The following is a 25,286-nucleotide window of genomic DNA, read 5'->3' on the forward strand; positions in this document are numbered from 1 at the left end:
TGATGCTGACCGGGACCCCAGTGAGGGAGGGACCCTGGGCCAGACTGATGGATGCAGGTCACATAAAGCCCTCGGTGAAATGCTCATTGCACTGACTGAATTCATCTGCGTGCTGCCTACCTGCTGTCATTGCTGAAAAGCCTTAAGGGGGTGCAATTAGCCAAACATTGTAAATGTGCATTGCTGAAGGTTTAGGACTCAAATTTAAGTGAGTTCATTATAATTGAGATTGTTTAAAATGAGTTGATGGTGTTAATAGTAATTATGGCGCAGAGTGGCTGAATTTACTCAGGACTGTACAGTAATTGTCTTTTTTATATATTTATATGCCTCATGTATATTTAATGTTAATTTTTTTACACCAGGGTTATGTTCGCTTTAGTAATTAAAAAGATATATAACTATTTTTTAAATGTTATAGGGACTTGATGCCCTTAAGCCATTTAAAGAATTTATCAATTAAAAACATCTTTAATGGCATAATATAAAGTTGAATAAATTTATAATAAAATATATACAGATAATTAAAGTTACTGAGCTGTCACTATGTTACTATTGTTATTGGTTATTTTATATTTCAAACTATATATGCATAGAGATTTCAAAATGTTAATTATCTCTCATAGCTTATTTCTTATATATACACTTTATAGTTGAAAATAAGGAATGATAACTTTCTTGATATCTATAAAGTTTGTCCTTGTCCCATGATTATAGACATCCTTTATTAAGTAGTACTTCAACATATATATTTAATTGTGGTGTCTACAAATATTTGATCAAAGGAATGGCATAGAGGTTAATCATGTACTCAGAGAAAAAATAGTGGTCTGGCATGATGATGATCACAATGATGATGGCAATGATGACATGAGAGGTTAGATGCCACCTCTACTACTTCTGTACTAGCTGTGTGACCTTGGGCAGATCACTCAGTCTCTCTGAGCCCCTTTTCTCATCTCTGAGACCAAGATATTCTCTATTTCATTCAGCTGCTGTGAAGCGATGTCTGTAAAAGTGCTTTGTGAAGTTTTTATTTCTTAGATTCAGTATGCCTATTCCACCTTAGGAGCCACGTGCCCCCTGTTTTTCTCTAGTCCTGTCACCTACATGTCGCCTTTCCCTTTTCTCCCCTAACCTTTCCCTACTTGTCCTTGTCCTCTTTGAAGTTGTATATTTATTTCAGCCCAAGGCATACAATCATGTATTGATGTAATTTGTCCCAATTTTCTTTCTTACTGGTTCTACCACTAGTTTAAGATGTCAAAAGCCAGGGAAGAAGAAACCGTTTAAAAATTCATTGAAACACACCTTTAGACAAGATGACCTATCTTGTTAACTGGAAAACAATCATGGCAACAATCACTTCTTTATGAGCTAAATGTAACAGTGTTCTCTTTAAGTGAAAGCAATATGCAAACATGGATCTTTAAGAGTTATGAACATCTGTGGGCTTTTCAATATTGACATTAGTTTTATTATTCAGGAAATATTTATCCAACAGTCATGATGGTTCCAGGCAGGGGGATCAAATAGAGAAAACTTAGTCATTTGTGCCTTTTAGTATCCTATATTCAGGTGTAATATTTAGAGACACAAATTCGGGTTCACTGTAGAAAGGGCTGTTAGCATATCAGTACACACAGACACACACACTCATATTATTGTTTTTGGAAAACAAAGCCATGTGAACATGTGGCGATGCTTTTGAGTTCTATAAATATTGTTTAACTCCTTGAACTGGTGGTTTACTTTGCATGCAGTACATAGTACAGGTAAAATGAGTCCAAGTTAAAATGCAAAAGAACGTTTTAAAATAGAAAATACTAACTTTGAAAACCTCATATACAGTTTTCTCATTGTCACAACTTAGTCATTAAGATTGCTTAGACTGTATTCCCAAAATAACCTACTTCACAGGCACTTCTTTTACTTAAAAAAACGTTTATAAATTAAAGGTCCTTGCTCTCTGAGCCTCTGGCCGTACTTACTTACCATTCAAACATAAAGACCCTGAATTTTTTAAATAGTCCATCACAAACGAGACACATAATATTTAAGCTTTCTAACACACACACACATACACACATATTTTCAGAATTCTAAAACCCATCAGAACACCCAGAAGTAATGTCCCATTGCACATTTCCAACTTAAAGGGTCTTATAGTTCATTCTCTTGTAAAGTATGCACCACATTATGTGGCTCACTAGTTTCGCTATTTCGTTTCTTTTTTTAGGTGACCAGGAGTCCACACACATTGTTTCTCTGCATCTCCTTAATCAGCCTTAGAGACTGAAATGACCTGGGGCCCAAGAACACCCAGAGACTGCTTGTGACTTGTCCCGTGGTTTGTGAGTTCCGGTTAATAGATTGTCTTCCTCTTTTTAGTAGATATTCAGAAATTTTTTGCTTAGTAAATTGACAATCCTTGAGGAAATAAGTATAGTTTAGATCAAAATCCAGGCTAAGATGATAAAGAAACACTCCCTGACCAGGAGAGCTAGCTAAGAGATAATAGTTGTGTTAGTGAAGTAAAAGAATGGTTTAAAAAATTCTCTCAAATGATACTGGCAAATGTGTCAAGTTTCAAAAGGATTGGTTTAATTCTACTACTTGGTGGGAGCTATAGATATCTGGTTAAAGGCTGAGTCTGTTAGCGTTGCTGGACAAGCAGCTGTGGTTGGATATTTTTTAGCTCATCTGAGTCAGTATTATGAAGAATAAAAAGAACCATTAATGTGAAGTGTACTTTCTAAGAAACTCTTCAGAAGCAGGGGGGAGGGGGGGACGGGGGGGGAGAGAGAGAGAGTGAGAGAGAGAGAGAGAGAGAGAGAGAAGGGGCACGAATCAATGAGTGCTCCATGGCTGAAAATGGATAGAGTAAAAGCAGTTGCTCCTTAAGATGACAGCATCTAAATGAGCTTCTAAATGTTGATTTCTCTTTGTGTGGTTAGTGAGCTGATGAATCAGGACACATTGCTATTACTACTAGTGTTCTATTTTTCCAGCTCAAGGTATCTAGTCTGGTTATTCATGCTTTCTTCTTCTCACTTTTTTATTTTTATTTTTATTTTTGGCCTGTAACAATGGAAATGAAGGTCAAAATCAATACATTTTTTTTTTCATTGTTAGCAAGCTTGTAAATATTTGCAGAGGAGGAGATAAAAACTAACTAAAATAAGGTTTTTCAATTATATCTGACATTATTTGCCAATATATTTTCCAATTATAAACTAGTGGATCACTGTAAGTAGTAGTTTGTGGTTTAATATTTGAGTATATGATATTGGTGTGTCCCAATCATACTACTTACTATTGCTTCAGAGGATCACACAACCCTGCAAAATAGTCTCAAAACAAAATTTAAATTAAACTTATTGAATTACTGTACAACCTAAAAGGCATGGCCTATATCTTATAGTACCTTCCCAACCCCTCTGGTTCTTTTGGAATGGGGCTGAATGAAAGAAGACTGTCATGATGTGAACTCAATTTTGTTTTTCCTTCTAGACCATAGAAACCCTTTATTGAAAATCTCCCATGTGCCTGGCAATGTAAGTACATGAGAGATACAGTAACCCTATAACAGAATTTATAAATGAAGAATCTGACACTATGAAACATCCAGACCTCTGGCCCAGGTCATGTAGCTTTAAAGAGCAGTTCTAGAATTTTAACCTAGTTTCTACAATAAAAGTCTTTACTTTTTTTCTAGTACACCATATTCATTCTCTAGCAACTTAAGTTCAGGGACTATGTATATCCCACAGTATAGAAGTGGAAACCCAGATTCAAAGGCAATTTTAAGTAACTGCTTGAGTAAATCACATGGCATCTCTGGGTCTCATATGCTTCATTTATGGCCAGATCACAATAGTTAACATCTATAGACTACTTACTACTCTACAGCATGTATTGTTAAGCACATTACATACATTAGCTTAATTAACCCTCCTGACACTCAATATGTGTCACAGATATAATTAAACTTTTTATACAGAAGACGAATAAAAGACTGGGAGAGCTAATAGTTTGGACAAATTTGCAGAACTAAAATTGTGGGATTTTAATTCAAGTGTAGGCTCTGTGGCCCTAGTCTAGAGCATGGACCCTTAACCACTGTCTCTTACAGCTTTTTGTTTAAGACAGTCTGTGGCCTCTTCCAGCTCTTCAATCTATGGCTACATAGCTGAAGGCACTCTCATCTTTTGATTCCCTAACCCTTGCTTTTTCAAAACATTTAACTGCAATAATTTTAGAGTGTGGAATCCTCTACAATTAAAAGAATTCTCCACAGGTTAACCCCTAGTGCTGCTCTTACATGGCTATCTCATAGTTCCTATCTAGCACAATTTGCTGTTCTCTCCAAATGACCCACACAAGCTGAGTCTTATATTTGTACCATGTTTCTCAGTCTGCAATGCCCCTTTGAAACACATGACACCTGTACCTCCTATCTTTAAAAAAATATGACCCATTGCAGCACAAAGTGTTGCTTTATATCATATCGAGAGACCACATCAGAACTCCTGTTTTTACATTGACAGGCTGTGACACTGCACCATTAGATTATGCTTTAAAGGTGAGGAGTAAGCACTAGGAAAAGATGATGACTTAACAAACAACAGTCCTGTTTTTATTCCATCTGTGTTAAAATCATCTGTCTTAAGAGCAAAAGCAACTGAAAAAATGATAAAAAATAAAAGACTATGCAAGCCAAATATTTATTCCTTCCCTTTAGTGACTGTAAATATACATACTAATTAGCATTTTAAATATTGAAGACACTTGGCAAATAATACTTTATATTGATGTTTCCAACTAAATGTCTGGTCTTAATTTCCAGGATAAGTACAATTATCTAATTAGAGATGATGAAAACACAGACAAATAGTGGAAGAGAAAAACAATAAAACAGTGGGTAGATGATGAAAAATCGTTTTTGTCGAACTAAATGTTCTATATAATTTATTGAGATTCCTTATTAAACAATTGAACATCATTTCTTACATTTAGGATGTTTATTTTAATGGTTAAAATTTAAAAGATGAAAATTTACAAGTATATTCATAAATATACTACATTATGTTTTATGGCTCATTTTGTTAAATGCTGCCTTTTTCTAGCAACGTATCTGAAGTCAAGGAATTTATGGGGAAAAATACAAGCAAAATTAGAGCATTTACATTTGTAAAAGACAAACAATACTAGGAAATAATGTTTTTCATATTCAATATTTGTCCTTATTTACTATTTATCAACTTAGCTCTTGCTGGTGTGGCTCAGTGGATTGAGTGCCTGCCTGCAAATTCAAAGGTCGTTCATTTGGTTCCCAGTCAGGGCACATGCCTGCATTGCAGGCCAGGTCCCCAGTTGGGGGCATGTGAGTGGCAATGGATCAATTATCTCTTGTATGTTTCCCTCTCTCTCTTTCTCACTCCATTCCCCTCTCTCTAAAAATAAATAAATAACACAATTTAATACTATTTATCAACTTAAAAATAATACTGAGAAACTGACAACCTCGTTTAGTTTCTAAATATTTCATATTGTTTAAAACTGGTCTTTTTCTTTTTACTGGAGCATCTGGTAACGTTCATTTTATATGATCAAACATTTAAAAAAGAAATATCATGGAGAATATTTTTCAGGAGAGCAACAAATTATTAGAATGGGAGAGTCAAGTCCAGGTGAGAAGTGATGTTGTCTTACCCAGGGCTTTGGTTAGAGGAAAAGCAGAAAAATGGATGCTCTGGAAATGATTTGATAGAGAAGACAGGATCAGCAGATAGTGGACACGGAGGGTAATTTTTGGCTGGAGAAACTAGAAGGATGATGGTGCCTTTTGCTGGGATGGGTAAAACTGGAGGAAAATTGGTTTGGGGAAGAGCTGTGGAGTCAAGGGTTGTTTTAATCATGTTGTTTCTGAGACAGCTAAGTGGAGATGTCCAGCAGGCCATTGGATGTGTAAATCTAAGAACTTGAATTTCATGACTAAGACAAACCTAGAGATTTGTTTTGGTTTTCATTATCTTGCAGGTGTAATTTGAGCTGTTGGATTGGATGAGATCTAAGGGGGTTTGATATATAGCCCTAGTGCATGCCAGTATTTAATGTTGGGGAGAAGAGGAATAGTCAGCAAAGGTGTCTAAAATATAGTGGCAAAGTGAGATAAAAGGAGAACCAGAAGGGTGTGATGTCATGGAAGCCAAGAAAGGAGGTATTTCAAGGATGGAGTGGGCAACTGTGTGGACTGCTGCTGAAAAGGAAGGAGACGTGACCTACGGCTTTGGCAAAGTATAGATCGCAGTGGAACCATCTTTGTGATATGGTGCAAGCTAGGCCTACTAGAGTAGGTTAAGAATGTGGAAGTAGAGTTCTTAACTAGAGGCAACTCTCCTAGGAGGTTTAAACTCAAAGGAGTTGTTCATTTTACAAAAAGATTATTTTGCTATTTACTTTTAGAGAGAGGGGAAGGGAGGGAGAAAGAGAGGGAAAGAAACACCAGTGTGCGGTTGCCTCCCACACGACCCCAGCTGGGGACCTGGCCTGCAACCCAGGCATGTGTCCTGACTTGGAACCAGACCGGAGGCCCTTTGGTTCACAGGCCACAGCACTCAGTCTGCTGAGCCACACCAGCCGGGGGGAGTTGTTCATGTTTAAATTAGGAGATTAGCAGTACAGTCGTGCCCCATTTTCCAATGTTTTGCTTACCTTGATTTCAGTTACCTGCCGACATTCACGGTCCAAAATTATTAAATGGAAAATTCTGGAAATAAATAATTTATAATTTTAAATTGCACATTTTCCTGAGTAGTGTGATAAAATATCACACTGTTTTGCTCCTCCCGGACCAGGGCATGAATTATCCCTTTGTCAGCATCTCTAGGCTGTAGAGGCTCCTCCCCTACCCCTAGTTACTCAATAGCTGTCTGGGTTATCAGATTTATTGTTGCTGTATTGCAGTGCTTGTGTTCAAGTAACCCTTATAGTAATCTAACCTAACACTACGTCACAATGCCTGTGTCACCTACCTCACGTCTTCTCATCATGTAGGCATTGTATCATCTCATAGCATCACAAGCAGGGGGAATACAGTACAGTAAGATGTTTTGAGAGAGAGATACCACATTCATATAACCTTTATTATAATATAGTGTTATAAATGTTCTATTTTATTATTGGTTATTGCTGTTAATCTCTACTGTGCCTAATTTATAAATTAAACGTTATCCTAGGTATGTAAGTATAGCAAAAAACATTATATGTGGAGTTTGGTACTATCTGAGGTTTCAGGTATCCACTGGGGTTCTTGGGAACATATCCCCTTCAGATACGTTTATTTGTACATTTGTAAACCAATGGCTGTGTAAAGTAAAATTCAGTACAGCAGACCCTCGAGTAACGTTTTGTTCAAAGTTGTTCCTTTGTAATGTTCATAAGAGAAAAAAATGACTCCCAGCTGGGGCCACCGTCTGTATGGAATTTGCACATTCCCTCTGTGTTTGTGTGGGATTATTCCATGTACATGGTTTCCTTGTGTTTCCCAAAGATATGCACGCAAGGTGAACTGGTGTGTCTACATATTCCGTGTCTGCGTGTGCGTGTGTGTGTGTGTGTGTGTGTGTGTGTGTGTATGAATACACCCCGTGGTAGAAGGGCATTCTGTCCAGGGTTGGTTTCCACCTTGTGCCCCAGCTGCCGGGATTGACTCTGGTTACCGCCATGATCCTGAACTGGGACAAGTGGGTTGAAAATAATAATCTTACTTATTTTTAGTTATCTTTCTTAAATGCTTGTGGAGCTCACATTACTTCAATCTTTAACATTACAAGTGTTTGGGGTCTTATTTGGTGGCACTTTTGTGCCCAGAAATATGTCCTAGGAATTTAACTCTTATTTATATCAATCAGCCTATGGTAAAATTGGTTCATTATATGTTGTTTTGCTTAAAGTTGCAGTTTTCAAGAACCTATTGATGACGTTAAGTGAGGACTTACAATATTTGGAAACATAGCTTTTGTAGAAATACTTGGACATTTAAAATTCCACTTGATCTCCAGTGAATTAACATTTTTTGGTGGAATTTGTCTCTTTTCAGATGTAAAGAGTTTATTAGTTCTCAAGAAGGTTGAAGCCAAAAAAATACCTTGTGAGAGTATATTTGAAGGATGAGGCTTGGAAGTTCACAGTAGAAAGTAGTTTTTTACACAGATAACAGAAAGAATGGAAGGCTCTAATACTTTTTAAAGATTATGCAGAACTGTAGACACTGAAAAAAGAAAGATGACATTTTCACAAGCAAATCTCTAAAGAGGTTTCCAATTCAAAACCTGGGAAAAGGTACAAATAAATCTAACTTATTTATTTATTTATTTTATTTTTTGGTGGGGAGGGGGCATTTGCTGGCTCATTTACTAATTTATTTTGCTTTCATTTTTTTTCCCCACTAAAAATTTTTGTTTTTCTATTACAGTTGTCCCACTTTTTCCCCCATTGCTTCCCTGCACCCTGCCCACCCCTTCTCCCACAGTCAGTCCCCATCCTGTTGTTCACGTCCATGGGTCATTTATATATGTGCTTTGACTAGACCCTTCCCCTCCTTCCCCTCCCCCCCCCCCCCCTTGTCAGTGTTAGTCTACTCCTTGTTTATGTGCCTCTGGTTCAATTTTGCTCATTTGTTTGTGTTGTTCATTAGTCTCCTGTAATAGGTGATAGCATAAGGTAGTTTCCTTTCTGGTTTATTTCGCTAAGCATAATTCTCTCTAGTTGCATCCATGTTGCTGCAAATGGTAGAAGTTCCTTCTTTCTTTCTGCTACATAGTACTCCATTGTGTAAATGTACCATAGTTTTTTGATCCACTCATCTACAGATGGGCACTTAGGTTGTTTCCAGCACTTAGCTATTGTAAATAGTGCTGCTATGAACATAGGGGTGCATGGGTTCTTTCGAATTGGTGTTTCAGAATTCTTTGGATATAATCCTAGCAATGGAATTGCTGGTTCAAAAGGCAGCTCCATTTTTAGTTTTTTGAGGAAATTCCATACTGTTCTCCATAGTGGCTGCACCAGTCTGCATTCCCACCAACAGTGCAGTAGGGTTCCCATTTCTCCACATCCTCGCCTGCACTTGTTTTTTGTTGATTTGTTGATGATGGCCATTCTGACTGGTGTGAGGTGGTATCTCATTGTAGTTTTTTATTTGCATCTCTCTGATGGCTAGTGATGTTGAGCATTCTTTCATATGTCTTTGGATCCTCTGTATGTCCTCTTCGGAGAAGTGTTTGTTCAGGTCCTTTGCCCATTTTTTGGTTGGGTTGTGTGTCTTCTTGATGTTGAGTTATATAAGTTCTTTATATATTTTGGAGATCAATCCCTTGCCTGAGGTATCATTGGCAAATATATTTTCCCATATGGTTGGTTCCCTTTTTATCTTGCTGATGTTTTCTTTTGCTGAGCAGAAACTCTTTAGTTTGATGTAGTCCCATTTGTTTGTTCTTTCCTTTATTTCTCTTGCCTTAGGAGATGTATCCATGAAGATATTGTTATGTGGGATATCTGAAATTTTCCTGCTTATGTTTTCCTCTAGGACTTTTATGGTGTCACGGCTTACATTTAAGTCTTTGATTCATCTTGAGTGTCCCAGTCCAGTTCTCCCAACACCATTTGTTGAAGAGGCTCTTTTCACTCCATTTTATGTTCCTTAACTTATTTGTTTTTAAAAAATGAACATATATGTTAAATCTTCTCGATAGATGAGGGAAGGCAAAAGTGAGGCACTGAAGAAGCAGATATTACAGACAGGTGCAGAGAATCAATAGACCTTGGAAAGTGATGAATGAGGGTAAGTCAAATATCTAGGCGGCATGACCAAAACCAGAAAACCATTAGTATTGCATTATTTAGGAGAATGGTGGGTTGTCAAGATTGACTGCAGCATAGGGACTGTTAGGAAGTATGTATAGGAAAATAAGTTTGGGCAGTGGTGTAGTTGGTTTAAATGCCAAGGCAAGAATTTAATTTTGCAAGAATTTTGCACAGCTGAAAGTTTTTGAACAGAGAAGTAGCTTTTTTGATATTAAAATACATACTCTGGCTTAGACTCTCTCTAAGCATTTCATAATACAAGCCTTTAAAGTGATCAAACTCACAAGTGTCTTGGAGAATATAAAAGCTAAAATAATAATAATACTGGCCACCATCTGTTTTTAGAATTATTATATGGAAGGTACTGTGCTTGGTGGTTTACATGTAGCCATCATATCAATCCTGTGATATAAGCATTGCTTTTTTCATTTTAGAGATAAGGAGAAAGGCTCAGTGATGTATAGTAGCTTGCCTATTAAACATAGAGAAGCCAGTATGAAAATTTAGCTGGCCCTGCCTAAAAAGCTGACCCTGTCCTTGAAAAGTTTATACTTTTGTTGGGGAGGTAAGAGATACCTGTATGAAATGGTAATAACTTCCACACTTACTGTTTTTGTTTATTTTTTAATTTGTTTGTAACTTAACAGGCACTACCTGTGTCTCTACTGAGTCAAACTGTGTATTTACTGTTGGCCTTTCTACTTGATTTTGGTCTTAATTTTTAGTTTAAGACTGTTTCTTTATGGACTGAGATACCACCTTAAAATTAGCACACTCTGCTAGGATCTTAATATCTTGTCCAGGCTCATTAGATTCCTCTTGTTCCTTATCAACTCTGTGTGTCTGATCACAGGCAACCACAATGCTCAGGCCAGGCCACTACTTTACAAATCCAGGGAGCATCAGTCACATGGTGGTCAATGCAGTTGATACCAAATTGTTCAGTTTGTTGGCCCCACTTCAGGTATCTTGTGCAGAGATTGGACCCCCACAGATACTGAGGCCCAGAAGCCCCAACCCAAGTTTTCTGTGATCTTTTGGGACCCTTACTTTGTACTGTTGACTTCATATTGGAGCCCCTATGGCCCAGTTTTTCCCCCTTTTTAGGTCATTTCTATGTCCTTGAGCTACTGAGAGCTTAGTATGCCTCCCACCTGAATGTAATTTAATGAATAAGAAAATGCTTTAGGAACCTGAGCAGCTCATTCATATGGAAGTAATCAGAAAGCAATTCAAAGAGATGCATTCACTCACTCAGTCACTCACTCATTCATTAAATATTTATTGAGCACCTAGGTGGGCTAGACAGACCCAGCATCATGGGTAGGTGACCTGTCTTGTTATAGAGGCTCCCATGCTCAGGAGGACTTGCACTTAATTTAATGCTTCGCTATTGTCATCCTGAAGTTCTTAATAATTTTATGGTTGAATATGTGTTTTGTAAGTGAAGTCTGATGGGATAATAAAGCACACACATGAGAAGAAAAAATATACACACACAACATGTGTGTCTCCCTCATTCCTTACTTCCCTGTTTCTACACAGCATACATGATGCCCATGAGTACAGAATTCCAGGAGACCCATATTGAATAGGAGTTCAGTGAGACTTGAAGCAAGTGCAAGGGAAGCATGTTACATCCAGGATAAAGTATGCACAGTGCTCACAGCTCCAAGAGGCCATACATTCAAACCAGAACTTTCAAAGACACATAGACGATCCAGGAAACTTATCATATTCTTTATGAGTTTTGTTTCACTGAAAATGATGATATAGAAAGAGAAAGATAGACCTTTTTCCTTTCAGCCATTCCCTACTCTTCAGTAAACTCAGGTTAGATGGTGTTAGTAGGATGGGCATATATAAAGGAGTGAATTAAGAGTTGAGTTAGTTGTGTGCAGCATTTCTACTATTCTGGAAAGAATATACATTTGTACTTGGGAGCTACAAAATACAATTGTTGCTTTGATGATTCCACATATGCCTCAGATGAATTTATATTTGCATTTAAAGCTGGCAACGCATGATATAAAGATGAATGGTAAAAATTTATCCTAACAAATTCCAGTTTGAATTTTTCTTTGAACAATCATAAATAGCAAATAAAAACACCATGACAAGTTGAGAGAGGGAGAACATGGAAAGAAAACACTTTATAATTTAATACTTTTAATAGTACTTCTGTCCTGCATTTTGAACAAGGAGCCCTGCTTGCCATTTTGCATGGGTCCTACAAATTATGTAGCTGGGCCTGGGGCCAGGCATTGTGCTAAGAAGCAGAAGTATAATGATGGACAAGTAAGATAGACTTTGCCTTCATGAAGTTTACATTTCAAAGAGGTTAATTACATAATAGCAGTTGTTATAAGAAGTACGAAGGAGAGGTACAGGGTATTATCATAAGGACATATAAATGGAAGAACCTGCTGTGGTGGGCATTGTTGATTGCCTGCTCAACAGCCCTTCTCCTTTGCTAAAAACATTGGCCTACTTTGGAGACTAAAACTGCCAGACCCCCACTTCCCTGGCATATAGGGTGTGGGCATATGATTACATCCTGTTCAATGCTGTCTGAGTGGAAGTTTGCAGGGACAGAGACACTTTGGGGAAAGATTTTCTTGCCTGATAAAGAGAGAAACACGTGAGAGAAAACCCTTCCCTTTTTTCCTACTTTAGATATTGTTGTGTGAGAACATGATGCTTGGAGCTGTGGTAGCCACCTGTAACAACGAGGGAAAAGTGAAGAAAATGGCAGAAGCTCACCCCTGGCTCTAACATAACTTGGAACCTCTGAGTCCATCCAGAACTACATGCCTATGGAATATTGTTAGGTAAGGAAAGTCAGTTCTCATTGTTAAGGACACTTTTACTCGGGCATTCTGTTGCCTGCAGCCAAGACTTCCTAGATGCTCAGAAATTAAGTTTTCATGGATTTGAGAAGATCAAGTTCCAGGCAGACAGAAAATAAGCATTTTGGAAGGACCTGAATTAGGAAGGTACTTGGCATGTTTGAGATGTGAAGATCCCAGAGTAGGTGTTCAGCATCCTGGACATCAGTTTCTAGGATACTCCAGTGGTTACATGACTCCACCCCTGACTTCTGACAGATGGTGATCAGTGTGCTGCTGCTACTCTATAAACTGTCTGAAAAACCTCAGGCTCCGGCACTCACTGTATTAGCTTTCCCACAACTGACTGGTAGCAAAGTTTTCATTTTCACTGACCGTCCCACTTGTGGGAAGTGGATGCCTTGTCTGAATAGCTACTGTGAGGAGTGCACAGAAGTTATCAGAATTTTTAGCAAACTGAAAACCCTTTGGCACATACCCTTCCTTGTTCTGGTAAATAAGCCAAACAACGTGGAGGCGACAGAAAGCAGAGTAAAATCTGTGGAGGTATGCATCAGCAGATATACTTACAATATTTTAACAAAACACTTGAATGAGTCCCCATATGATAAAAATAATGAGAATAACCAAGTCATCAGGAGTGTTTGTATAACTGCAGTGTTAACGGTTAGAATGCAATCAGCCTCTGTGACTAAGGTGTGGCCTGGGTGCCTGCTGATTCCTGCAGTAATGACACCTAACAGAATAGGCTCTTGGAGCCATTATCATTATCGTGCTTACCAACATATCCCTTAGTTCAGTGTCAGGAGACAGGGAGAGCTGTGGTTTACAAAACAGGCACTTACCTCCAAGACCCATTGACATTGCAATTATATAATGGTGGTGATTTTCTGTCATTTGTGGGAGGGAGGAGATGAAACCCTGGACCCTGTATTAGAAACAATAACAAAGAAGAAAAAAAAAACAAACAAGAAGAAAAGAAAACAATATTTTCATTATGTTTTAAAAAATTATATGGTACCTGTCAGCATTATAGAAACATGATGTCATTAACACTCTTAATAGCCGTATCAATGCTACAACTTGAGAAGAAGAAAGTGGAGTAGTGGGGTGTCTAAGAGGCTGGTCTGCGGCATGAATGGACTAGACAACAGGGAAATAAAACTGGAACTGTTGATTTAATGAGTGGTCTCTCTCATCTTTTCTTCTGGTTTTTCAACCTTGACCCAGATTGGGCAGGAAATAAAAGAGAATGCACTGAGGCAAAAACTGCTGTTGGCCTTGTGATATTCCAGTAGAAAAATCCAGCATGATTTAGTCACTTAATAATCTTTAAAAGAATAGAATACTGAGTCTATTCCAGTATTTCAGTGAATTTTCAAAGAAAATTCCATGGAAGTGTCTAACTTGAGCTTCAACAGGCATTTTCAGTCTTTCTATGTTAGTGTTCTCTCTCTCTCTCTCTCATTCATTCATTCATTCATTCATTCAACAAATATTGATTGAGTGCCTGTTGTGTGCCGGGCAAAGTGCTAGGCACTAATAGCAGTGACTGAACAAGGCAAGGTTCTGTTCTCATGGAGCTCACCATCTACAGGGAAGGAGACAGTCAATATACAAGTAAAAAATAAATGAAAAAGAGAATACCAGGGAGTGATGTATGCTAAAGGAAATGGAACAAGAAAAAACTAAAGAATGTGAGTCTGGAAGGTGGGGTTTCTTTGGATAAGGGAGCCAGGGAAGGAAATTTTAAAATGCGAAATAGTGAGTGGAGACCTGTGGGCAAATTGGGAACAGATTTTTGGTGCAGAGTCTGGAAGTGCAAAGGCCCTGAGGGAGGAACATGAAAGGCCAAAAGAAACCAGTGTGACTGGATTGTAAGGAGAAAGGGTGAGTTGTAGAAAAATCAGTTGGAGAACCATTCATTCATTCATTCATTCATTCAAAAAAGGTTGAATACTACATGTCAGTGCACTAGGTGGTGCTTCAGAGGAAAGTTCTACACCTTTTTGTAGGCTCTTTTTGCAAGATTCCCAGAATTATAAAATTGAAGAGAGACAATGCCCTGCCCAGTGGGCCTTAGTCTCTTGTTTCTCGCCTGCCTGTTTTGCAGTGAGGTGCTTAATGCCCTTCTTTTGCCTTAATGTACTTTCATAGGAAAAAACATATTCCATGTCTGTTTTTAAGGTAGTTTATGAAATAGGAATAAATACCAGCACACTTTGTTCCAGTGAGTCTCTAATAATCAAATGTTCCCTTACTTGGGATATTTTGGTTTCTACACGAGGATTTTAATTGGGAGGATTTTTTTGCCAAATCAGATTTGATGTTCTAAAATACTCATTCAGCAAATGCTTTATTAGTATAATAGACTTCGATGTATAAAGTAATTTGAAGAGTGGTTCTGGAAAAAGACTCCAACCACTCTCTGTGTGAATCCTGAGAAATGATACTGCAGAAAGTGTCCATCCAAATGGAATCAGCATATACTTGTGCATTTATGGAATTAGTTTCTGTGTATAAATTCAAACCACTTAACTTAAATCTTGGATCAAAGGATACATATGACGTCTTATTTTTGCTATGGTCAAAGCATTGGTCATGTACTAAAATTCAGAAATCTCAAAAAAGCTGACAAATCAAATATTTGCTTCTTGTTCCATTCCTTTTTGGTTTAGATTTTATGTTCGCTTGAGCCCATGGGGGTAATGCTAGCTGCACCTATATTATTTTAGCCTAGCTGCATGGGAAGGTTTGCTAGGAGGAGGTGAGGAAGGTTAGCATAGCTGATTGATTATCACACTGGATTTGCAGATATCAATGTGCACTTAATTAATTTTTTTAGTGCTACTTGAAAACAAATTATGTCTGTCTTGTTGGGATTACAGATGTGTGGAGAGTCACATTACTTCATTGTATAGCACATTTGCTAGTCTCCATTTCCCACTACTGTCAATGCCTTGGGTAGACAGAGGCCATATCTTATTCACAGCATGTAGTATACTGCCTGGCATACAGTAGGTGCTCCTTAAATATTTGTTAAATGAGTGAAATGTCAATAAAAATAGGAACCGTGGCGAATTCATTATAATTATGACAATTTTCTCTTTGTGTGGGATTAAACAGTTTAAAATTTTTCTGGTATATTCTTTAGTATTTATTTATTTTTACTAGTAAAAATGGCTTTATATACATACACTAATATTACAAATGTGTAAATTTGATGATATTATAATATTTTCTTCATTCAGCCATTTTTTTCTAAATTCATTTAACTTCTTCCTCCTTCCACCCTCCAGCTCTCTGCTTTCACCTCCAAATCATATTAATAACCTAGTCATGTGTATAATTTAGAGCATGAATATAAGAGGCAATATCAGCTGTGTGATGTTGGGGGAGTTTTATAAGCTTTCTGTGACTCAGTTTTTTATCTATAAAAAGAAGATCATCAAACTTATCTCAAAGAGGTATGAGAATTAGATGAACTGAAGTAGGTAAAGCTCTTAGAAGAGCGTCTGTCACCTGCTCACATACATATGTATGAACTGGCTGGGTGGAAGTCTGCAGTTCCTCTCCATGTGGGTCTCTCACAGCGTGGCAGCGAAGGCCCTCAGAGTGAGTGACCTGAGAGATGGAGAGGAGGAAGTTGCAGAATATTTAATGACCCAGTCTCTAATCTTTATAACATTAAAGTTTTAAATTTTCTCATATTTACTTGTAATTGGCTACATTTAAAATATCTTCAGAGTTTCAAGTCTTGATTAAAAAGTAAATTTGCGTATATACTCACCAACACTTCTTACAAGATTTGTTGCTTTAAAACCAACTCTTTAATCCACCTGCAATTCACTACTGTGTATGACATAAGGGTCTAATTTTATTTCTCCTTAATGGCTAGACAGTTAAATAGCCAAAATTAATTTTATAATCTATTCATTTTTCTTTTTTGGCAAAAAAAAAATCACATCATTAATTTATATTAATCATAGAGATTATTTGAACATATTTATTGAACACAGTACCTGTTAGACACTGTAAAGCTAATCACTTTACATATATTAATTGCCTCATTAATTTCTTTTTATTTTTTAAATATATTTTATTGACTATATTGTTAGAGTAGTCCCAATTTTTTTCCCTTTGCTCCCCTCTGCCCAGTACCCCTCTTCCCTCTAGCAACCCCACCCCCGTAGTTCATGTCCATGTGTTGTGCATATGAGTTCTTTGGCTTCACCCTTTCCTATATTATTCTTACCACTTTGAGTGCCATGTGTAATTTGAAATTTGGATCAACATGAGAAAAAGTTATATCAATATATAACCTGAGGTACAAAAAAAAGAGAACAAAACATAAAATATGAATTATTCCATTGTTATTTACATTTATAGGCACTGAAAAAAGAGTCGCTGGAAGCAACGCTGGCACTTTTGGGAAAATTTGTTAGCACTGTTCACAGCGATGTTGGCACTGAAAGGGTTAACTCCCTCCTGTCTATTTTGTATTAACCAATTATGCTTCTTAATCCCTGTACCATTGCCCCATTTCTTCCTCTTCCCCCTCCCAGCTGATAACCCTCTAAATGATCCCCATACCTATGAATCTGTTCCTAGTCTGGTTTGCTTAGTTGGATTTCATTTTTATTTTTTAGATTCAGTTATTGATAATTGTGACTATGTTGTCATTTTAATGTTCATAATTTTGATCTTCTTTTTCTTAAGTAAGTTCCTTTGACATTTCATATAATAATAACTTGGTGATGATGAACTCCTTTAGCTTTACCTTGCCTAGGAAGCACTTCACCTGCCCTTCCATTCTAAATGATAGTTTTGATGGATAGGGTAATCTTGGTTGTAGGCCCCTGCTTTTCACCACTTTGAATACTTCTTGCCAGTCCCTTCTTGCCTGCAAAGTTTCTTTTGAGAAATTAGCTGACAGTCTTATAGGCACCCCTTTGTAGGTAACTCTCTGCTTTTTTCTTGCTGCTTTTAAGTTTCTCTCTTTATCTTAACCTTTGGCATTTTAATTATGATGTGTCTTGGTGTGGTCCTCTTTGGGTCTAGCTTGTTTGGGACTCTGTGCTTCTGGGACTTGTATGTCTATTTCCTTTACCAAATTTAGGAAGCTTTCCTTCATTATTTTTTCACTTAAGCTTTCAATTTCTTGCTCTTCCTCTTCTCCTTCTGGCACCCCTATGATTCGGATATTGGTATGTTTAAAGTTGTCCCAGAGGTTCCTAAGCCTCTCATTTTTTTCAATTTTTGTTTCCTCACTCTGTACTGTTTGACTCGTTTTTTCTTCCTTATGTTCCAAATCATTGATTTGAACCTTGGTTTTCTTCCCTTCACCATTGGTTTTGTGTGGATTTTCCTTCATTTCATTTAGCATAGCCTTCACTTCTTCCTTTATGCATCTGCCATACTTAAGCATATCTGTCAAGCCTGTGAGCATCTTTATCAGCAGTGTTTTGAACTCTACATCTGTTAGGTTGGCTATCTTCTTGTTGCTTAGTTCTCCCACTGGAATCTTGATCTGTTCCCCCTTTTGGGCCATACTTCTCTGTCTCCTCATCTTGACAGGCTACTGTGTTTGTTTGCCTCTGTGTTTTAGATAGAGCTGTGTGCACCTGATACAGTTAAGGGGGGAAGAGCCTTAGGTATTCGTCAGTACTGGGTGACCCATTTCACCATGTTGTGGCACTGTGTGTGGGAGTGGTCTGAGGAAACAATGCCACTTGCTCAGCACTTGCCCCTATTCCAGGAGCTTCTCCCACTTTTGTATGGGACTGGTGCCCCTCTAGTTGTTGCCCTGGCTTTTGTTCCCAGGGTGGGTGGGTCTGCAGATGTTCTAGGACATGGGGGCCCTTTAAACAAGTGGACTCTGCTGAGAGACCAGCATTTTCTTCCTCCACTCCAACCCCCACTGGTTTTCACAGTCAGAAGCAATGAGGTTTTTTTTTCTCCAGAGCTGAACTGTGAGCTGTGGGGTCTGGTCTGGCACTGGGAGTGCTCCCCAGGTGTCTCTTCCCACTTTTTAAAATGTGTGACTGCACTTTCCACTAGCCTGCCGCTGCTGTGCTGCTGCCACTACCACACCGCATCCTCTCTGCCCTGGCTCGATCCCTCTTACCTGCCTGGATGACTATTTCTCTTTATATCTTTGTTTGTTGGTCTTCCATACAGCTCAATTTTCTGGAACTTCTGATTGTCTCTAGTTTTGAGGTAGTTGTATTCCTTCTTAGTTGTGGAGTATAATCTATACTTCATTCTCAATTGCATTTGTATCTTTATCACTAACTGCTGTAAAATATACATATCCCCCAATTTCAAAGGCTTAAAATTATAAAAGATTATTTCCTCCTTGCTAAACTCCCTAACGGGGGTGTTTCTGGGTGGAAGCTCTCATGGATTGCCTCTTTCAAGCAATGATTTAGGGACCCAGAGTCCTTCCATTTTGTGGCCTCTCCATCTTTAACCTTAGGCTTCTAAGTCTGCCTTAGATTTTTATTTCTTAATCTTGCCTAATCGCTGTGTCTAGAACCTCTGGTGTAATGGCAAATAGAAGTGTTAAGATGGAACATTCTTGTCTTTGATCTTAGGGAGAGAATTTTCAATCTTTCACCCTTAAATACAGTGTTAGCTGTGGGATTTTTGTACATGCCTTTGATCAGGTTGAGAAAACTCTCTTCTCTTACAAGTTGGCTGAGTGTTTTTTATGATGAAAGAGTGTTGGAGTTCATCAAGTGCATTTTCTATGACTATTGATACAATAATGTAATTTTTGTTCTTTATTCTACTAACATTGTATATTATTATACATTGATTGGTTTTTGAATGTTGTCCCAATCTTACATTCCTGGGTAAGTTCTACTTGTCATTATTTTTATTATTATTTAAAATATTTTAAATTTTATTTTAAAATTACAGTTTATGTTGAATATTATTTTATGTTAGTTTCAGGTGTATAAAATAGTGGTTAGATAATCATATACTTTACAAAGTGTTCCCCTTGATATTTTCAGTACCTACCTGGCACCATACATAGTTATTACAAAATTATTGAGTATATTCCTTATGCTGTACTTTATCACCCCATGACTATTTTGTAAGTACCAATACTTGTCACTGTTTTAAAACATAGGTTTTATTATTCAGGGTGATAAGACCAATAGACCAGGAGACAATTGCCATTGAAAAGGTAGTTTTCCCAGTTAGAAGCAGCGTGCTATGCCATGGGGGGAGGGATGGCACATGGGGGAAGCACCACGGTGAGTCAGGAGATAGAAAAAGGGGAAAATGTGGGCAAGACTCTATATTGAGGTTTCCATGGGAAGGAATGGAAAAGGCAGGGCAAGCAGGTTTAGGGCTGGCTAATTTGAATAATTTAGTGGGCCTGGGGTGTAGAGTCTATTGTTAGTACCAGGCTGAGTATTTGGGGTAGGTGAATAGTGGCCCAGAGTACAGAGCCCTGTGAGAGCTGGATAAAGGAGGTGGTAGACATGTAGCCTGGGTTCCTTGGTTTGTATGTCAAAGGAGCACTAACAGATGTGTTGTTTACTATCTCTAGGATTTGGCTAGCTCTGGGAAGGACAGCCTTTCCAGAGTCAGCAAATCCTCAGATGTCAAAGAATCAGGATAAAAAGGCATACTTCATACAGTTATGGTGCATCATTCTTTTCATATGTTGCTGGATTCATTTTGCTAGTGATATGATATGGGTTTTTGCGTCTATATTCATAGGGGATATTGGACTATATATTTTTTTCTTGTGTTCCCCCTTCTATTTTTGGGAAGAATTTGTAAAAAAAAAAAAAGGTGTTACTTACTTTTTAAAAGTTTGTTAAAATTCACTAGTAAATCCAACTGGTCCTGGACTTTTATTTCCGGTGAATTTTTTGATTATTAATTTAATCTCTTTACCTATTAAAGGTCAATTCAAATTTTCTTTTACTTCTTTAGTCCATTTCAGTAGTTTTTTTCTTTCTAGGAATTTACAGTATTCCTTTCATCCAGGTATCTAATATTTTGGCATACAATTTTTACATTTTATTATTTAGATACAACTTTTTATCAACACACATTTTATAAAATGAATCAAAATCACATGAAAGTCCATGGGCTGTCATCGCAAAATAAATCCTACTGTTTGTGAGGACAAAAACAAAAAAATTAAATTATCACAGTTGATCTGTTTTTTAAGGATCATTTGGTTATCAGAAACCCACTAAAACTGACTCAAGTGAAAAGATGAGACATTGCAAATATAACAGTAAATTAAAATAAAAATTCCAAACACTACAGGATATAAAGTTTAAGGTGCTGAAAATTCAGGAGCCAGAATTTGTGAAAAGTGTTCCTTAGAGCTGTGCTATGTGCTTTGTTCCTCTTGCCCCACTAAGGATAGAAGTAGGTGGTTTCTGCTTCTCCCTTCAAGCCTAGGACAGGCAGTTTCAACAGGATTAACTGATAGAGCAGGACACTGACCATTGGTGTCTGGACTGACTAGTGCCAGAGCAGAATGAGAGGCAGTTAGTTGTTCTGGTGTTAGTCTGCACTCTACAAATTTGCCAGGGCAAAGGTGCACACATGTCTTCTGAGGGTCAAGGGTGAACCCTACACAGACGAGAGGCAGTGTGATGTTGGATTAGGTTCTGTTCAGCAGGACCATCACAATGGGAGATAGGATTGCAGTGGGTAGAGGCTAAAGGTGGACAACAGGATACTTTGGAGCTGAGAAAAAAAAGTAGTGGTGTAATCCTGTTGAGAGATGCATTTATCTGAATCAGAGAAACTGCAGGAAGAGCTGTCTAACTGTCCAGCTTTTTTTTTTTTTTTTTTGGTAAAACCGGGCCATTTTAATGCTCTCTACAATACAATAAATAGTTCTCTTGATAACTGCAGATACGTAAGCTGCTTGATAGCACTCAGAAACATCACAGTAAAGGAGTTTTCCTGATCGATGTGTAGTCTTCAATAATTATAAGGAGTTACTTGTATGAAACTGCTGTCTAACCAGTAAGACTGCATTTATGCATCTACCATTTTCAGAATTAGTAAGCTGGGCACATTTTCCCCAAATAACCTTGCCTCCTTGTGTCACAAGGCCCAACTTGTTAGTACCTTTGGTAATAACCCATGAAGTTGTATAAAGTGGGGGTTGGGGGCTCTCCTTTACACCAAGTCTTGGCAGGAAAAGGTGGCTTTTAGTTCAGGATGTGTGACATGGGCCTTCTTGAAATGTAAGCCCAGTCTTCTAATGAATCTTATTTAGGTGGGTTTCCAGTAGAACAGACTTTAGTAACCATCTCTTCCATACTTCTCTTCCTTCTCTTCCCTGTTTGAATAACTTTTAGTACCTCTATTTCTCCCTGGGCATGAACTTTGGGCAGAGGGACTTGCCATTTTCATGCTTTCTCTTTTTGTTTGTGTTTAATCATATTGGAAAGTACTTCAGCTCAGGACTGGCCCTCTCTGTCCAATAGATATGCAGGTACTGCTCCCTGTGGAGTCTTTTCATTGTTCTTTTGATTTTCATGCATCTTGGTCTTTTTCATTTGCATTTTCTCAGCATGGTGTTGTTTATGGTAGAGCTTAGCCTTCAAACCGATCATCTTTTTTGCCTTCTTTGAATGTTCATGAGCCTCTCAACTTTCCTTCTTTCTGTTTTTCTCGTGGTAATCTAAACAATATCCATAGCACCAAAGGTGACACACAACTTACTCTTTACAGTAATGGTACTTTTATGATAGTTCGCTGAGCCTTAGTTTCCACAGGGTGATGCAAAGAGGGCCGATTTCACCTGAACATGTAGTAGATTATAGAAGAAAAACTCTAAATTGAAGGAGCCTGAATATTTTCTCATAGGCAGCAAACATGCCTGCCCTTTTCTCCAGAGGTAGACATTATCTTTATTATACTGGATAGCCATCAGTCTGCTCTTCTTCAGGGAGACACTATCTCAGTCTTTGAAGTCTGTTCACTAGACAAAGATTCTTGAAAAGATAGTACAGAACAAAGGAAAGTCAGTGCCCCTCTAGCAAGATATGCAGAAACATGGGAGGCCCACGGAGAAGAACCATTTCCTCATCACACAGGAGGCAGCTATAAAACTTTGAGTGAGTTGGAAGCTTTGTCCCTCACTTGGAACAGGACTTTCTAAATAGCAATATTTGAGACTTTTGTTTACTATTTGAGTTGACTATAAGATGTTATATTATATAAAAAGGAGCAGGAAAGATATTTCAAACTGAGATAGTAAGGAACTCTCCCACCCCAAATAAAATGTAGGGGGGAAGCAGGAGAAAAAAATTAAGTTACAATTAATTCCTGAGAGTTATGTTTGATTAGTACACGCATTGCATATAAGACCTTGATAAATAATCCTAAAGTCATCTGTGATCTAGAAATCTGAAAATAACATATAGCCAAACATTTTGCAAACTAAAAAGAATTGCAATGTCAGGATTAGATCAATTCTACCTTCTCTCTTATTTCTTTTTCTCCTTCTGTTTGGTCTCTTATCTCTGTTTTGTTTTACTTTTGGTAGGTTACCCTCCTCTGCTCACTCATATTTTGCAAACTTTCATAATGTCAGTGTGTGACATTGCCCTAAATCTGGCTTTACCTCTACATGAGCTTTCAGTGCTAGATCTCTGTACCATTTTCCAATAGGCATTTTGCTTCTTGATTCAAATTCTCTGGAGAGGGAATCATAGTTATTGTTCAGCCAATGGATTAAATTCCTCTAGTCAAGTGTCTAATTTTATCCAATAACTTGGTGATGAGGCTGGAACTGGGCTCTGGAGAGGTCATGAGGCAACAATAAGGCCACAGCAGCTGCAAACATGGGTATGTCCTGAGAAAAGATAGCTGAGGGAGGGGCAAGAGGCCCAAAACACATTTCTAAATTCTGCCTTGAATATGATATGGATTCAGAAGAACTTCTAGGTGTATTATATACAATATAATCTTAAATAGAAAGTCTAAATTCTTTGTTGATGATACCTATAAAATTTGTAATTGAATTGTAAGTGAATTCTATAAATGACTGATACTTGTCATAAGAGCTTGGTGAGTAGAACTGGGTCAAGTCAAAGTCATCCAACTCATAGAAAACCCAGAAAAGCACATGTGCAATTGATGGGAGTTATGTTATCCCTCATAACAAAGAGCAAATGGCCTAAAACAAGTGAGATGGACATTTAGCCACCATGCCTAAAATGTACACCAAGGACATTTAAAAAATATATATATATTTTATTTATTTCACTACTACAGTTGTCCCAATATTTTGCTCCCCTCCACCTGGTACTCTCAGTTCCCTCCAGAATTCCCACTTAGTTCACGTCCATGGGTTGTACATATGTTTTTTGGCTAGTTCCTTTCCTATACTGTCTTTTAAAAAAAGTATATTTTATTGATTATGTTGTTACAGTATTTCCATTTTTTCCCAATTGCTCCCCTCTACCCAGTACCCCCCTTCCCTCCAGCAGTCCCACCACCCTTAGTTCATGTCCATGGGTTGTGCATATAAGTTCTTTGGCTTCAACCTTTCCTATATTATTCTTAACTTCCCCCTGTCTATTTTGTACCAACCGATTGTACTTCTTAATTCCTGCACAATATCGTCATTTCTCCCACTCCCCCTCCCAGCTGATAACCCTCCAAATGATCCCCATACCTATGATTCTGTTCCTATTCTGGTTTGCTTAGTTGAGTTTTGTTTTTATTTTTTAGATTCAGTTGTTGATAGTTGTGAGTGTGTTGTCACTTCAGTGTTCATAGTTTTGATCTTCTATTTCGTTAAGTGAGTCCCTCAGACATTTCATATAATAATGGCTTGGTGACGATGAACTCCTTTAGCTTTACCTTGTCTGGGAAGCGCTTCATCTGCCCTTCCACTTCAAATGATAGCCTCGCTGGATAGAGTAGTCCTGGTTGTAGGTTGCTTTTCATCACATTGAATACTTCTTGCCAGTCCCTTCCTGCCTGCAAAGTGTCCTCTGAGAAATCAGCTGATAGTCCTATAGGCACCCCCCTGTAGGCAACTCTCTGCCTCTCTCTTGCTGCCCTTAGGACTCTCTCCTTATCTTTCCCCTTTGGACTTGCAATCATGATGCTTCCTATTGTGGTTCCCTCTGGGTCCAGCTCGCCTGGGACCTTCCGTGCTTCATAGACCTGTATGTCCATCTCCTTCCCAAAATTTGGGAAGTTTTCCTCACTTTTTTTCAGTTCTTGCTTTCTCATTTTGCACTGGTTGACTGTTTTATTTTCTTCCTTATGTTCCAAATTATTGATTTGAACCCCAGTTTCCTTCCCTTCACCATTGGTTTTGTGTAGATTTTCCTCCATTTCACTTAGCATAGCCTTCACTTCTCTTATGTTTTTCCCATACTCAAGCATATCTGTCAAGCCTGTGAGCATCTTCATCACTAGTGTTTTGAATTCTGCATCTGTTAGGTTGTCTGTCTCATCTGTGAGGTTGGCTATTTCCTCGTTGCTTAGTTCTGCCCCTGGAACCTTGATGCATTCCCCCTTTTGGGCCATACTTCTCTGTCTCCTCATTCTGAC

The 25,286-nt window shown here is 38.0% G+C and overlaps 1 pseudogene; it reads right to left on the minus strand.

Annotated features, from left to right (window-relative positions):
* Window positions 1-23,377, minus strand: part of LOC149990034 (ribosome biogenesis protein NSA2 homolog pseudogene) — a 40,000-nt pseudogene extending 16,623 nt beyond the window's left edge.
* Between the last annotated feature and the right edge of the window lie 1,909 nt (window positions 23,378-25,286).

This window comes from Furipterus horrens, unplaced genomic scaffold (assembly GCF_987537825.1).
Source record: "Furipterus horrens unplaced genomic scaffold, mFurHor1.1.pri manual_scaffold_36, whole genome shotgun sequence".
Classification (NCBI taxonomy): Eukaryota; Metazoa; Chordata; class Mammalia; order Chiroptera; family Furipteridae; genus Furipterus; species Furipterus horrens.